Source organism: Platalea leucorodia, assembly GCF_965183815.1.
Source record: "Platalea leucorodia genome assembly, chromosome: 7".
NCBI lineage: Eukaryota > Metazoa > Chordata > Aves > Pelecaniformes > Threskiornithidae > Platalea > Platalea leucorodia.
The window spans coordinates 36,628,049-36,644,310 of record NC_138829.1 but is presented as its reverse complement, the minus strand read 5'-3'; positions in this window follow the sequence as shown (position 1 = coordinate 36,644,310).

Below are 16,262 nucleotides of genomic sequence, written 5' to 3'. Positions count from 1 at the left end.
ATGCTTTCTTCTAGGAACTACCTGTATTTCTGTATTACATTTCTAGTTATGTATAATTTTGTGTTGTCTCTGTGTCAGTATAGTAAGGCACTTCATTTGACTTTTAACCATAAAACTTAACAGACTATGTTGGGATTTTCTGGAAAATTATTTTATAGTCCTCAGTCCACTGAAATAGCATCCCCTTTTTTTAATCCTAGTAGGAAATCTGATGAAGTGAAACTAATTGTACTTCTTGGTGACACAAGTATAGGGCTCAGGAGGACAAACCTTAGAGGTCTTTGGCCAATGTACAGAATTTGCATAACAGGTTTACTGTTACAACAGAACTGTGAGCAACAGAAATAAAAGGAAGTTATGCCTCTCATTTGGTTCCTTTGGCATCTACATGCTGAAGATGAAAGAATTTTAAAATATAAAGTATACCTTTTGTATGAATTAGAAATATGACCAATAGCATTTTGCTGTCACGTTCATATAGTAGTGTGCTTTAGCATGGCATATGTTATCACTGTGCCTTGAAAAAGAAAACCACCCTTTTCAAGAACAGCACTGAATGCATGCTTAACTTGAAGCAAGACTGAGAGCAAGTATGTGCTTATGATCAATTTAAATAGCAATGCTTTCCAAAGCAAAATTATATGTTAGATGGCCAACAATTGCTAAGTTGTAATTTTATTTTTAAAGTAAATGTAATACTGGCAGCCTTGAGGTTGCTGGATTGCAGTAATGACTGGTATTTATATCTGGTTCATTAGCATGCCAGTGAAAAATTTCATGTGACAAAAATCCATTTGGCTAATGAACCACCTTTTAATTAGACCCTGAATTTTCAAAAGAATACAGCTTATTTTTTTGCCTGTAATGTAATGTAATGTAACTGCATGGAACAGTTGCAAAAATGAATTGAATGACAGAAATACTTTGAAGTGAGTTAAGCAGACTACTTGTTAGGTGCTTAGACATCTAAGGCTTTGTTTTGCTCTGCCAGACCTGACTGAGGCCAATAAAAAGGGCCAGGTTACAGAATGAAGTGTTTTCTTCTGTTCATAATAGAACCCTTTGGGTTCGAGAAAGCCTTGATAAAGCTGAAAGATACTTGTGGCTTCTGGTGGTTTATACAGTTATTTTGATGTGCAAGTGTTATTGCGCATGCATGCACTATCATGCAGATGTTACACAGTCAGCCATACACTAAGCCTGAAAAAAAGTCTTTCCAAAAAAGCACTTTAAAAAAAATAAAACACAGTCCCCAAACTTGACTGGTTTTAACTTTTAGATGTGTCAGAGTTGAGACTGTGAAAAGTTGCTTGTCATTTCAGCAGATACTTGGTAAAATATGAATAAACACAGACTGTATTAAAAAGAAATTTAGGCGGTAACTATTGATGTAAAGTTCTAGCTCTTTTTTGCATCGTTTCTGATCAGTAATTTTAAGATTGCTATAATTAGCCAGTCCTTTATTGAATCTTACTGTAAAACAAAGGAAATTAGTGATGTTGAGAGGCAACTATTCTAGAGTAGCGTGTTCTCTCATGAGTTCTGAAACCTCCTCCATTGTACTGTCCTCCTTTCATTCCTGTCTTTTTCACTATCCCAACAGTTCCTCCAGCCCTAGTCAGTCTTCATTGCTAGCTATAAAATCAATGTTGCTGTGTCTGATGCATATCCTGATATCCGACCTGACCTCTCTGAGGGGCAGGAATACTGCTCTAGCCAGTGCATATCATATCATGCTATTTGGGGAGAAGTGCCGTGAAGAACTGGAGAAAGCACTTACTGAGCAGTAAAAATGCAGGTGAAATTCAAGAAAATAAATATGGAGCTATGCACAAAAAAAAAAAACAAACCAAAAAACAATTTCATTTCATATATAAAATTAAGCTGACCATTACCTTTCAGGAATGAGATCTTTGAGTCATGACAGATAGTTCCATGTAAATATTTGTTGAAAAATCAATAGCTTTCAAAAAAACAAATTGAATGCTAGGAATTTTTAGAAAAGAAATAAAACCGAGAAACATTATGCCACTTTGCAAGATCTAGTGCTCTCAAGCTTCAAATATCTTGCAGTTCTCATTTCTTCATCTCAAAAAATATATGGTAAAACTGGGTCATATTCAGAGGAGGACAACAGGATGTTTTAAAACACAAAAAAATTGTCATGTGAGGAATAACAAAACAATCTCTTCTGCCTGGGAAAAAAAAGATAAGTGACAACATGTACGATAGATATTGTAAAACTGTGAGTGGCTGGAGGGGTTGGATAGGGCTGGATTTTTCGCTCTCTCTCCAGTACACCAACTGAAGTGCACCAAAGCATGTTTAAAGGAGTCAGGTTCAAAAGAAACAAAAGGACATAGTCCTTCATGCAGTGTGTAGCTGAGCTGTGGAACACTTTGCCAAAGGATACTGCAGAGCCCAACATTTACATCAGCACAAGGGACACTAGGAGTAGAAGTCTGCTGAGGATTATTGAAGAGCTTGCACAAAATCAGGTGTCTGAGTTGTACAAGATGGGAGGACAGGAGAGTACATGGAGGAAGTATCATATGGACTTGCATGTTCTTACACACTTCCTTAGGCCTAGGGCTCTGTTAGATGTAGGATACTGAGCTAGTCAGACATTTGACTCTTATGTTCTTTTTCTTTCTTTTTTTTTATTTTTTTGCTCTGATATTGTAAAAAAAGAAGTTATTCCCAGTTAATAATACTGCTTACACTGATGTTATCGACTGTCTTGTTGCAGTGATCTAGTACTGTTTAGGAATGTTTTGCAGTGTGTCCTTAATCTGAAAAGAATTCTGTTTCTCAGAAAGGCAATCAGTTCCCAGATATGCTGTTAGGGACAAAATAAATGTTGCTGGACAAATTATGTTGGGGAAATATTTAATTCCATGTAGTTACTTCATTTTATAGTTTTATGACTGATCCTGGGGAGGAAGGAAAGAGAAAAGCTGAGGCAGTGTAGTTTACCCTGCTGAACATGCTACTCACTTTAAGTTGTTTTATATTTGACTGTTCTAATATCAGTCAATATACAGAATTGAAAACTTTCCCTTGCTGAGAAGCAACACTTAGTTTAAGGAACTATGTAAACCTTTCTTATCATATAGATGAGAAGTAGTTTAGAACTGTTTCCTAAAGTTTTTCTTCACAGTAATGAACAGATGATCTCTCTTTTTAATGCCTGACTAGCTGATCAAGTTTCAGCTACAACGGACTTGAGACTTGAGTCTAGAAAAGGTCTGATATTACAATACAAGCATGTCTGCAGGTAGGAATTTCAATCCTGTGGCAGGTCCTAGGTCAGGCAGAAATAAAGGAAGGAACAACTGGCTTTCCTACATTGTGCTTTGGTCTGGGATAACCTTAGTTTACATAATTTTGTTAATTTTTGTTTCAGTTAATAAGCTATGATATGTGATATCATATTACACCCACCTACTTCCTGAGTTCTGTACAAATATTATCTAGCTTGCAGGAGGCAAAGATGATGAATAGTATTTTCTGAATATTTAATGTAGAACTTCTCCACTACTCCAGTTATAACAGGAAATTGTGAAGAACAGGACTGCCAAGGCATATGTTGAACTGGGACTGAAGCTCTTGAAAGGTTGTAATAAAACATATGTTTACTTTGGCTGAATATATGATTGCTGTATCTTGACAATCAATATTAATCTGATAGGTCACTCATATGCACCAAAATGCTTATGGTAGAATGAATATCATAACTGCACAGCATCTTGTCTGAATGCAGAATTTTCAGTTGGCAACCATTTTTAACAGTTGAAGAGAAGCCACTCATGGATGCCGCTATAAATTAATCTTGAGCTCACAGATGTTATTCATGTAAAGTACATCTCACTACATGTTTACAAAAAAACCAAAGATGCTAGGAAAAACATAAATGTAAAGGAAATAATTTGAACCTTAATTTATTCAAAAAAAGCTGAAGTATTTTAAGCAATCTATTATCACTTCCACACCCCCATGTTTTCACAAGGGAAGGTATCTAAATAGGTGTCATAATTTATTTTCAGAAATACTGTTCACCTCTAGCTTCTTGTAAAATCTATGAAAGCAGGGAATATTCAACAGCTATGAAAATGGAGAAAAATGTCCAGTGGTTGTGTGTAATAATTAAGTCAGAAATGGTACCAAAGAAAAGGAATAAAGAAATGAATTATTTTTCTGGAAATTAATTGAGAAGTAAGACAGCCTGTGGATTGTTTTTTTGTTTTAACTGCTTCATTGTCCCATGTTTAATTCAGCCAGCTCATGATTAGCTGAGGCAAGTGGGGCTTTGGAATGCCTTAGATAAAATAAAAGCATGGATAATAATAAAATAATGTAAAACAGGCCATTCAGTATTACCGTTTAGTTTAGTGGAAAGAAGAATGCAAAGCAATGTCAGCGACACAGCTCAGATTCTCATACAAGTGCTGACTGGAACTGAGAAAAACATGTCTCAGTGCTCTGTGAATATGGGTATACTGCTTTCCTGACATTTTGGATGAATTGAAGCCCATTTGTGAATCATAGTGTGCCACAGTAAAGATAATCCACATGTTTAATTGAGAGTTGACTGCAAGCATATCCGAAAATTGTATCCTGTCCAGAATCCTTTTCATTGGTGATGGGACTCGAACATACGTGAAAACTCAATTCAGAGGATTTCCAGGATTGGTGATCAGTTCCCTTTGCTCAGTCATCCAATTTTCCTAAGCCTGCAAAAGTCAGTATAGGTCTGTCTGTGCCTGTAAGTTTATTTGATAGTGTTTCAAACATCACAATGATAAGATTTAGTTGATAAAAGCATAGCATGGCTTTGGAATTACTGTAGGCTCATGATGCACTAAAAAGCCATTCAGAGATATCTGCATTAAAAAAAGTCAGCTGAGTCTTTTGAAAGTTTGTGTGATGCAGACCAACTTAGGTTCCTCATGACTCAGTCAGTAGTGACACTTGGTGTACTGATACCAGACTTACTTACAAGAGTGTGAACCAAAGTAATCTCTTTCTATTAGCTACTGCCCTCATGCTGAGATGTCGCTATTGAGTATCTGACCATTGCAGAGAGGTGTTCAGTGCTTGCTTTCTGTTCCTGCCTTGGTTAAGCAGAAAAAGTAGGTATCAGTTGTTATAGGACATGTGAAATAGCATAGCTGTAGATCTTTGGGAGGTGGATTATCAAATAATTTTAGGTGTCAGACTGGCTTGTTTGCTTCTTTTATAATTAGATATAAATATTAATGTGGCTGCTTTTGCAGAAGAGGATGGAGATTCCTTAATGACTCTGAACTGTATGATCCTACAGTTACAGGAATGCATTTTTACTAGTCTTGAACACAATTTTTCACTTATTCATTTATTCCATTTCAACTTATATTGAGTGATAAGTGACAAGCTTGTTGTCTTTCCGCTTGCATACATTCAGTACTCACAGGGTTAAATGTATTGATGGGTAAATTCTTAATAGCAGGATTATTTTTTATTGCTTATATCCTAAGGAACCTGCCCTCCCAGGTAAGTACAGGTGTTTAGGCTGTTTGATTATATACTTTGCCAAGAAAATCTTTCTGAGTGGTACTTGTGGTAGTTACGGTAAAATCTTCTTAATTGGAATCCTTTCACAGTCTGTTTCTTCTCCTAAATCTCCATCACCTTTCTCTCTCACTGTCTTTTGTCTCATAGCTCTCCCTCTCCGTCTGCCTCTCATCTTAATCCTTGACCCTTGGCAACTTTCAGCCAGCTCCTCCATTTATTACTTCCTCTGCTTTGTCTCTCTCTTTGGCATCTTGACTGGCTCAAACACTGTCACTGCCCCTTTTTTTTCCTTCTGTTCACTCACATCTCTCACTCCTTGTACCTCAGATGTGTTGAGAAGTTTCAGTGTTTGTTTGGAGACAAATAATGTAGGTCCTTCCCCATTAAAAATAGATTATTCTTCTCTGTCTCTTTCAGCCATTAGCTGAGCCTGACCTGCGTTGTGTTGCTTGAAATATGTTGCCTTTCTTTTTTAAAACTTGTGTACTGTGTTATTTTGTTTATTTAGCATTAAGTGCACTGCTAAGCACAAAATTTTAGTGGATTCTATGGGTTAAATCCTTCCACCTATGAGAGTCTGCAACAGCTGTATGTGCTAAGTTACAGGATTAGGACATATAAGGATAGATCTTAAAAAAAAAAAAAGAAAAAGAAAAAGAAAAAAGAAAACCGATAATGCTTAAATCCTGCAAAAATTTTTTCACCAACCTTTGTCTTTGATTTGGCAGTTCCTATGTCAATGTTCATTTTGTTTTAAAATATTTAATACTGAACAGAAACATTTCATTATTACAATTAATTCTATATCTTTCTTCATTGGACAATATCAGTTATCACTTTCCAGGAAAACATCAAGCTAAAATGCACTACATTTAGAACCTTTTCATTTCTTCTAGATTATTGTGTATTAATCATTGCTTATGGGAGTATATACTGACGACCATATCTGTAACTTAATAGATAGCATTCCTGCAGATGTGAATTTGGGACTGTCTGTAATAGGGATAGGACAGGTTACACATTGGGATGAAGGGATGTAAGATGATATTTTGTTATTTAATAAGTATTAAGTATTGTAATAGACTACAGTTGGAGCTGTCACTGCTGCCTGTCACTTATGCTTTCAGTTCTTATGAATTCATCAAACTTTAATAAGTTCTGATAAAATTATACACCTTGTGTGCTTATCTTAAACGAAGGTTTTTAAAATGTCAGCTGAAATTGTTTACCTACTTGTGAGAAACAGGTTGGAGAAAAATGTTGTTTTACAACAAAATAAATTGTTATATTAAAAATATTTGAAGGAAGCTATTAAATTTTTCTGGAAGATAATTTTTGTCAGGAATATATTTTTATCTTTCTGTCAAATGTGGCTAAGTAACGGGACTTCAAAAAGAAAAATCGTTTGCACATGTCATTGAGTCTTATTCTCAGCATTTTTTGCAAAATACTACATCTGCAGGGGCCATGCTCCATCCAACCTGCAATTTCTTCCCACCACCACAGCCCTAGGCAGTGTACAAGAAGCTGTGACCTTTCTTTAAACAAAAGACAAGAGCTGGAGTAGAAATAAGGAAAAGTAACCAAGAAAAGGAGCCAGTGCTCAGCTCATTCTTGAATTAACAGCTTGGCTATTAAATCCCAGAGGATAGACTGACACCATGTAACAGTGCAGAAATATTGAACTGGTGTGGAGTTTAGCTGGTGCACCTGCATGACATAGTCCAGAATCAGGAAAAGATACTAGTTTATGTCTGAAACTAGTATAGCTATATACTATAGCTATGTACTATAGTACAGCTGTGCAGGGCTGCATTGAATAGCTGTACTAGTAGTACTATTTATTAGTACTATTAGCTATTAGATTAGTAGTTTTGATGCCACTGTCTCAGACATCCTTCCAGTTGGATGTAGAAAATTAGTGTAACAAAACATTTTGTGGGACCTTACAGAAGAAAATGATCTCACAGATCTCTATGTAAGTGGATTCTCTAAGTTGATTCTGCCCATTCACAGTATGTTGCCACTCTCACTCAAGATAATGCGTATGTTAAAGCAATCTGGCCAGTGTTGCTAATGAGGTTCCAGAGAACAAGAGACACCAGCTGTCAAATCCTCACTACATCTCTTGGGTTCTTCTAGACTGGTGACAAAATGGGTTTTTTATCTCCTGAGGATAAAAAAAATTTTTTTTTTACACCTAAGAATCAATAATTAGTACAGTGTGATCCTTTTGCCACAAAATCTTGTGTATTTTGTCTGTCATGGATTTTAAGCAAGGTTGCTGCCCATTGTCTTTGTTTCCTGATTTTCAGTATCTTTCAGGCTATCATCATGTGTCTTCCCGTTGGGTAATAGGCAAAAGAACGTCACGTGCAATGCAGTGTTACTCCTTGAGGAGGAACAGCACAGGCCATGTGGTATAACCCTCTTGCCGTCCTCCTCTTATTATCAGAGTGCATTTTTCCACTGATGAATCATGTGCACCATGGTCTAGATATTTATAAATAAGACACTCTGTGTTAATTAGTTTTGTTGCTGTCAGTTGTCTATGCAGTCTATTCTTTTAATTGCTGCTTCTGGTGCTTTTGCACATTTCTATCCATACTTCATTAATTCCAATCTTAATATTTGTACTAAAAATCTTTATATAATAACATTTGTGCAATGTAGAAGTGACCTAAGTGACCTCTGCAAATAAATTCATCAATGTTAGAGCTTATTTTAGCAATTTTCAACATTTTAAAGTGTATTGTAAAAGATATAGATTATTTAAAATCAATCTTATTACATATGTCATGCTTTTTCACTTATCTAATGCCCAAACCAAATCTTGTCTGTGGTGACTTCATCGTTCTGATAGTCAATAGAAGAGTGAGAGCCAGTGGGTAAGGGGAAATATTCTAAAAAGCACATGAGAAAAGTAATATAAACACTTAAAGTCATTAAATAGCTTATTAAATTTACTTAACCTGCTGACATTATGGTCAAGGACTCTTATAGCTTCTATTTGTAGCTTGCTGCCTAAAAGATGTAAGCTTTCAGCTGTGTAGCTTTTTGTCTGGATTTTCTATATACTTCCTTATTCTCCTTATTGCACTAGCCACATGTTTCTAATCTTTTCAAAGACTATTGCTTGCAAGGCCACAGATCAGAAAACCAGTTGTAAAAAGACACAGTGAAACACTCCCCAAGTAGTAGACAGCAATTACGGCATCAGGAATGCTTCAGTTTTCTGTAGTTGCTTTGAGTGTAATCTGTAACAAATGTGGTATGTACCATGATTGTATAGAAACGACTTCAGGTAATGAAAGAAACAGTTGTAAACTGGTTTTGGAAAATGATCATTATCTATTTTAGAATCTCACAAGACATTTAGCATGTGCTTAATACCAAAAGCATATGTGAATTGTCAGATATTTCAAAAGCTTGGGTAGTATGTAATTTTTGTACATCCACAAATTGCTAACTTGGGAGATGTTGTATAATTGATATATGCTGATTAGATATTTAACTAGATTACTTTGGGTGTTATCCCAATCTGGAAGTTACTGCGAGCACTGAAATTTTTGGCATTAAAAATGACCCTTTTGCTAAAGGTTCCCAGCATTGCAGCTCAGAACCTTGGCCTGAACACTGATTGTGGGGTTTGGCTGTGGACACATGAAACTCCTTTGGGAACAGTAAGAGATTCAGAATTTGCACTGAAGTGCCAACTGCTTCCTGTGTTATGTCCTCTTGGCGTTTTTTGTATCTTTGTTTCTTTGCTTATAATGCCAATTGCAAACACTTGGAAAGCATCCTGTTTGCATCTGAAAGCAAGATTTGGCTGGAAAGTGACAAGGCAGGTCCTGCTCATGATTTGCTCAGTGTAACTAAACTTGTTAAATCTGAGTACGTGCTAAAGCAGTATGGTGAATGCGGTCAAACTACTCAGTAGCTTGCAGGACTGTATCCTAATTCAGCAAATACATAGAGTTCCTGTTCCTCAGGTTTCTTGAGGACTTGTTGGATGGTTCTGCATCATTTAAGATTGAATATGGTTCTCTCATCTTTCTGCTCATGATCGTGCTCTTTTTTTTTTTTTTATTTCCCTCCTAATCCCAATTGTACTAGTTCTTTTACACTAAATTAGTGATAAGTATTCTTATTTTTCCTATTAGAGTTTGCTCTATTAGGGGTTGGGTTTTTTTTTGTCTAGAATAAATAGATGGAGGTGGAGGGAAAAAGCAGTATAAAGTATATAAATTACTGTAAATGTAAACCCTTAATAAAAGAAAATTATAAATCAAATTCAATGTCAACAGTCTAAATGAAAAGTTATTGTAATAAAAGAACATGAAATTTATACAAGTAATTTACAGGATTTGATAGATGTTGCTAATCTTTCTTAGGTTTGTGACCATTCTGAAGCATTTTTTTAAAAGCTCTGAGTCGTATCACATGCTATTGCAGTTGATACACTCTGCATTGAGAAGCTGCACAAATGTTTTTTGCAAGAAAGTAAATATTTTGGATTTCCTCCATATTCCTATTTTTAGTGGTTGTACACTCAAATTTTCTAGGCCAGAGAGCTTTATCTTCACTGTTTTTTGCTGTTGTTCTTTTTTTAATGTTACAGGTTTATGTAAAGCCTATGTACAATTTGTCTCCTCCCGTGGGAAGTTACCCTACTTTGAATTCACACTTCAGAATAACACACTAATCTTTATTTGCTCGATAGAGAGAGAGGTCTTAATTTTACTTGGTAATAGATTTCTCTGTTAATAATTGGATGGAGTTGAAGCCACTTAAATATTTTTCTCCTTTACTAGCAGTACTAAATTGTATTTACTGTTTACTGGGAGAAATAGGACACAGCCAAAAGACAATAAATTGTTGATTGCTTTGGATATTGATACTCCAGGAACTTCTAGCTCTCTGAGCATTACAGGGATCCCAATCCTCAACTGCCACTGTGGGGTATTGCTGCTCCAGAGCTTTGGTCCTACACTCACCGCTTTCAGGGATTTAATTTAAAAATTGTACTCAGTACTGTGCCATTCAGGCTTCTTTGTTAGAGCAGTATAGTCAGTAGCAGTCCTAACATTTGCTTTTTAAAATCCACAATTTGTTATCACGCAAAAAAAAATTCCCTAAATGTACTGTGGAAACATAGGCAATCTTCAGCAAGGATTTTGCTAAACTGCTTATAGTATGAATCACCTCATGCTCCAATATAGATTAAATAGAAATCTAGGAAATAGAGGGAAAGATAACAAAAAGTTGCATACGTCTTTATTCCCAAAGACAGCATTTAGCATCTTTTTCCAGTTTCTCTAGTCTTGCACTTAACTACAGATTTTCTTAAGAGGATTTATCAGTCTACCTAGTGCACAATGTTGACTTTTCTGTGCAGGAAGCTACATACTGCTTTACATTCTACCCAATTCAATAGAAAGAACTGTATTGATACTAAGTTTTCTTGTCAGTCTTCTCTGGAGTCTCTAGCAGAGCAAACAGGTTCCTTCTATTTGCTTCCTTCCCGTAAAGGAAATCTGGAAAATTAAAAGGGAAGAAGGAGGGCTCCATCTAGATTTTTTAATTCTCTTTCAGTGTTTCTTATTTTTCTCCCTACTTGTTCATATTTCTTCAACTTCAAAACAGAGTTTTGCTCCAGAAAAGCAAATCTTATTGTCCTGTGTCAGCCTACATACATGGGAATACTGGGTGCAGAATTTATATGTTTACACAGAATTCATGTCTTTATGTACTAACTGATCTGAGATACCACAGATGGCATGTGCATGGAACTGTGCAATATCATCTACCTACAGAATCTGAAACTGCTGAGACTACTTCCAGTGCTATTTTTAAATTGAGATTTATTAGATTGGTGTCTGCAGCAACAAAAAGAAAAGAGAAATTTTAAATGGGAAAAATCAGGATGCAGTTACTGCTTGGTTCTTGATTTAAAAAGAAAAAGGTCAGGCAAGAGGGATGGATCATTAAATTTGAGGTGCAAACAGCAAAAAATAGTTTGGGTAGGATCTGCATATTTTGGATTTCCATATTTTTTAAAAAAATGTTGACTTTTCAGCTGAGGTTACCCTCACATTCCACCAATGCTTTCAGTAACATTGGTCAAGCTTAATCTATTTGGGCAAGGAAATATACCAAAGATTATTTAATGTGCTGCGACTTGCTGATGTAAGGTCTTGCAACAGGTAAATCCCTACAGTAATAAAATTGTCTTCAGTTAGTAATACCATAGGTGCTCTAAATGTAGTTCTGATGTTCAAAGTGTTCAGCTCTGCTGTCAAAATGATGCCTTTAAATAAGCAACTTTGACACTTAGACTGTGTCAGCTTTGTGGTCCACTTGCTGAATAAATCTACTTGGTTATTTATTTTGTTTGTTTGTTTCTAAAATTTAAGACGCCCAAAACCTTAAAGGTCCACAAAACTTGGCATTCTGACACTTGTTCTCAAATGGTGTACAAAGACTTAAATTTTGTTTTATTTACCTTCTTTTCACTCCTTCCAAGAGGCAAGCAGTGAACACAAGTATCTAATTAACATAAGGTTTTCTTTATTAATGCTTCACGTATAAGAGTGTTTATAACATTTAGTCAAATAAGCAACAGAACTGTACATTACATAGGAATCACCATACAAAAAGTGTAACCATTATATTTTTATCATGTGTGATATAACAAGGCAATCTAGAAAGAATGGAGTGTGATTAAAAAATTAATATATAGAATTACCAGTAATCAGGAAACAAAGGCTAAAAAGACACAGTGTAAACATTGGTCTCAGACTTAAGCCTGTTGTGGTTAAGCAAACCATGTTCCCACAGGTAATGGATATTATGATTCATCCTAATTCCTTGGACTAACAAGAAAATATTTGAGAAGCTGATTTTTTTTCCCCAAGTTCTTTTTCCAAGACAGCTGAGAAAGTACAAACAGGCTTTCTATAGAGACTTCCCAGAGGAAACATACTATATGTCCCATAGAAACTGTAGAACTGTGGATTCCACAATGGTAACATAATAGACATGTATTACATGTTATCTAATACGCCTGTTTGCTAACTTAAGAGATTGTGTTTAAAAGACTTTGTATGACAAGAATGTGTCATTTGTACAAAAAAACACAGGTGTACTTACCTTACACTTATGTAGGTTCAGCATAGGACTAGCGGGTTTAGGAGATCCTGGATGTACTATTTAGTATCACGGTCTGATGATATGACTGTGTCTGTATCCCTGAGGTTTCAGTGCCTCATTTGTCTTACCTGTAAATTTGACAAGATAAAAAAATTGTTTACTTACACTTGCAAAGTCTGCGTGGTAAAAATTGCCAAGGAAGCATTAAGTGCTCAGTCTACCTGCATTTACTTTGCTGTCTTCCATTCCCTTGGGACAATAGATGGCAGCAAATCTGTATTTGGGCAGTCTTCTTTCTACATGCAGTGTTCATATGAGGCACTACCTAACTGTAAACTGTAAAACCTGAAAGACAGTTTGAGTAGCAACTGGACTCTCTTGGAAGTCTTTTTTTCAGAGGCAAAAAAAAAAAAACCCACATGTTGTCAAATCAGTTAAGTTGGCTAAAGGATAAGCATATGCATTTTGAAACTTCCTAAATTTAGCCTATGATTGAGTGGACATATACATGTGTTTGCATATACATGCATAAAATATATATGACCTTTTTTTAAACGCACTCTCAGATATTTTAAAACATTCATTATAAATTTATGTAACAAATAAACGTAATTCTACCACAGTCTCTGAAATTGTAGAAAGAATCTAAATTTCCTCTTGGTGGACTACAGCAGGTTGACAATTTAAAAAAAAAAATTGTTTCCTAGATAAGTGTAAGTAGCAGTAAAATCCATCTGTTGGAGCTGACAGAATGGTGAACTTAAGGGAAAAATATGGCCAGGTATTTAAGAACTTGCTTAAAATAGAATAGTTAGATGGTTAAAGTTCTCCTTCCATATTCCACTATATGCTGCGGCGGATGGGTCCCTTAGCATAGAAGTGGTTGTATGGTAACTGTGCATACAGGTGAGAACTGGTTCAGGGAAGAATGGGGTCATCAGCTAGCAGGGTAAACCCACAGATAACAGAACATTAAGCAATAATTGGAAGAGAGGGTGGAGAACAGAGACTTGGTAACAGACTTGAGAGCAGTCTCCCAACAGCAAAAATACCATAAATTAATATGATGGTGCATAAAATTAAACTTGGACAAAAACTGAATCTCTGCAGCTGAGGGAGGTACTCATTTTTCTAGTAGCCCAGAAAGCATCTGGCAGGGCTGACTGTTCTTAGCTATGCCACAGTTAATTATGGGAAGTACGAGCTGCTGCAAGAAGGAATTCTGAATGTGGCCTCTTGCTACAGCTCTCTATCACTTATGAATCAATGAAAATTATTAGAGTAACCACATTATGGGTAAAATTCACTGCCACATAGGCATCTTCTCTTTAGCAGTAGCTGACCTAGAACAGACATCTCAAAACAGAGAGGACATAGATAAAATAATTGATTCGAACTGTCTGCAGAATGCAACTGTATTCAAGCTTTGAAGTACTGGAGGTAATGCTGAGCAAAGTGGGCAACCAGTGAATAGGTAATTACAAAACCAAAATTAATTCCCAAAGAGCATTGAATTAAAAATGGTAGTATTTCCTGGTTTTTACTATGTATATTTGCATTTTAATGCTGTTTTAATGCTACATTGTTTTATGGAAGCATGTATGGTTTTTATAGGTTATATGACAAGATTCCAATTTTTTTTGCGATGTAAAGTCACTAGATAGATACTCACAAAAACTGTAGCATTGGTATTCAGCTTATTATACTACAAAGCATAATATTTGTATTTCTGAACTTAAAGTTTTCTAAATATCAGAATGACTTATATAATGACTTAAGGGCCAACAAGAAAAATAGTTTATCAAATGGGTAAAAGTATACAGAAAAGCAGTGATTCAGAAAGTCAGAAAGCAAGTCTCTCTTTCGATACCTGATCTTAAAGATGGCACATCTGGACTTGAGTACGTCCTAAAATATGCTGTCTCATGTTTGAATATCTTGATACAGTTTCATATTATATGTAGTGCATAATTTCAAAAAGTGTAAGGCATGTGTAATACTCTTTTTGCAGAAATGCTGTCTTTTGACAGGATCTCATTTTGAGATTTTGTGTGAATAAGAAGATGAGTTTATCCACACAATAACAACTGATTTGTACTTTGGATTGTTGGCCATTTTACCAAGTATTTTACTTTACTATGCTTATTGATACAGTGGGGCACCTAAATTATTTGGAGCTGTAAGTTTTCAGAAACTTGAAAATGAGCCTATATTTAAGCAAACAGGCTTACAGATTCCAATCCTAGTGCCTCCTTTTTTAACGTGGCCTTTTAAAATTAGGGAAAATGCAAAAAAAAAAAAAAATCACAAAATTGTAAGTGCAGTTGCTTGTATAATGCTAAGCTATCATATGTAACACTGAGGAATTGTGCTAGTATCTGAATTTTCCACTATAATGTTCCAAGCTGGATGTGTCTGTGTATATGAAAGAAAGTATATATCCTAGGGAATATAAAAAGAGGTGCATGTATCCTATATCATGTCAGACATTACACTTCAGAGAACACACTGACTTTAGAGAATTCATTGGTTTTCTCATTGCTAAATTAGAGGCTATTGTGCAGAAAAAGACTTATTACTGTTTCGGGGGACTAATAAACCAGCAATGCTTCCAAGAGGAGGGAGAGTGCTGGGTGGTTGTAGTGCATGACTTAGAGGTGTGTACTCTTGGCTGTCAGTTTTTTTACCTTTCTGACTACATTCATGCCTGTTTGTTTGTAACTAAACCATTCCAAAGTGAGGTTGATACTATGTTTGTTACTGGAGTAAGGTAGTGTTAAGCATCACTTCTGATTGAAAGGCTCTGATTTTTATGCATTTAGTGTAAGGGACTAATGTGGATTGGCACAGTCTCCACTAAGGCTGTGTTTAGCCAATGTCAAAAAGTTTGTCTAAGCAGTCTGTTGAGCTTCCTTAGCTTAGTTTTATACTTCACAGCCACCTCTGAAATATGTGAGTTTAACAAGCACATTCAGGAGGGCAAGTAAGAGTGCCTTGGCAGAGGAGGTGAAAACTCAAGCACCTTACATACAGTGTGTGTCTGTTTATGGGGGAAAGACTAGCAGCCCACTTTTTTTTGCTAGATCTGTCCCACAAAATTTAAGTACAAAAGCCTTTTTTTCTGAGTGAAAACAAAGTATGTACCCCATTTGTGCCATTCTGTTTTGTTTTAAACAAACAGGACAACTGTAAGTGCATGTGTTGGTAGTGTGTACCAGAATTTAAAAAAGATTTAGAACTTTCTATATGCAGGGATTATCTGCAGATGCGTACAATTATTTTATTTCATTCCATTTCATTTCACTTTGGCATTCCAGCAGAGTCTGCTTTAAAGGATGACTTCACTGAACGGCTGACTAATTTGGATGTGGCAAACAGAGATGAAGATACCTGGGTTTTGGATTGCAGATTGGGGCACTCAAGCCCATTTGCTCATTCAAGTGAGAAAGAGAAGATCAACAGAAATGTGTTGCATTTGAGCCTGGAACTGAATGTGAGTAAGACTCTATTCATGCTATATTGGGTTTCAACAAGCATTTATTATATACAATTACATT